The sequence below is a fragment of the Notolepis coatsorum genome (assembly GCF_963971535.1).
Source record: "Notolepis coatsorum genome assembly, chromosome: 17".
Lineage (NCBI taxonomy): Eukaryota > Metazoa > Chordata > Actinopteri > Aulopiformes > Paralepididae > Notolepis > Notolepis coatsorum.
The window spans coordinates 37,371,176-37,372,612 of NC_140181.1; positions in this window are offsets into that span (position 1 = coordinate 37,371,176).

The following is a 1,437-nucleotide window of genomic DNA, read 5'->3' on the forward strand; positions in this document are numbered from 1 at the left end:
ATAGCAGGAGGGCGCATTACGGCCCGCAGTTTAGCTGTGTTTAGGTGAGCCTATAGTATTAGCACGCGAGACGAACCTCCCTCTTCAGCCCAACAGAGGACGCCACTACACTGCACACCCTTCCAGCATCTTCAAGCCGCTGCCCCTGCACCTGCTCCAGCCTCCACGTCGCCCTGCTGGCTGCTATCGTGAGATCTTCATCTGCCATCTTAACATCCGGACTAGAGGTGTTAGGAATTGGGCCCCCATCTTGGATAAGTATCGAGGTGCTCGGAGTGTGAGACGTGCTTGGTAGACAGTGCACTGTGTGGAGCAAGCTCTATAGAGTGAAGATAAATAGTGCTTTGAATGCACGCTGGAGCACCGTATAGAAAGGCGCCTTAACCATTACAGCCGGCTTTATATAGGGGTTTAAGTGTTAAGTGTGGGCCCACTATTGTTTTCTTTTGAGTGTAATAACTGTGTGTTCTTTTATCAAATTTCCCATTGAACTCCTTTAATCTTTACCTGGTTCTTCCCTACCGCGAAGCGGAGCAGTAGATAGCCCATAAAGGGAAGAGGTTCTTACTGCGTCTGTATTAATAGAAAGAGCACAAGGTGCCTATTTTGGGAATAACTTTCCCCCATGTATTGTAGAGCGAGAGCACTAGGTGCTAGTGAGAACATAGTGTATATAACTAGTGTATGGAGATATAACCTTGTATCTTGAACCAGGATATATATAAAGGAGACGTAAATGGGAGCACTGTGTGTGTGTCTGTTACTGAGTCGGTGTCTTAACCCTTTTTGCCAGGGTAATGCTATTATTATTTAACCCTTTCCCCCACCTCCATCCATATTTCATTGTTAAAGGTCTCTACAGGTCATTAAGGAAGGGTACTGCTTTGGGGAGCGAAAAACATTATCCATCTTACTGCCATCAGGTGTGGGAGGGCTAAGGAGGTACTGGGGGAAGTGAGGGGGTGTGGGGAGCTACTGCTGATCGCCCTGGAGGGCAAGAAGGACCAGAGTACCATCCCTAGGTCAGTGAATCCTAGGCCCCATCCGCTCCTGCTGCTCGACCTCCAGTTCGACGTTCCTGGCCTAAAGACGAGGGTCCAGTTAGACTAAGCTCTACTGCATCCCGCTACCAGGTGGCCGTGTACAACCACTCCCATAAAGCAGGGATAATCCACCCTGCTACACATACATTTGCATAAAGCAAGCATATCTGTCCACACCCATGTTGATAACAATATTACACATTTGAAAAGGGGATATGAGCAGGGGATGAGGAAGGGATATGAGGAGGGGATGAGGAGGGGATATGAGGAGGGGGTGAGGAGAAGATGAGGAGGGGATATGAGGAGGGGATGAGGAGAAGATGAGGAGAAGATGAGGAGGTGAGGGCGGTGAGGAGGGGACATGAGGAGGGGTAAGGAATCCATTTCTTGTGTC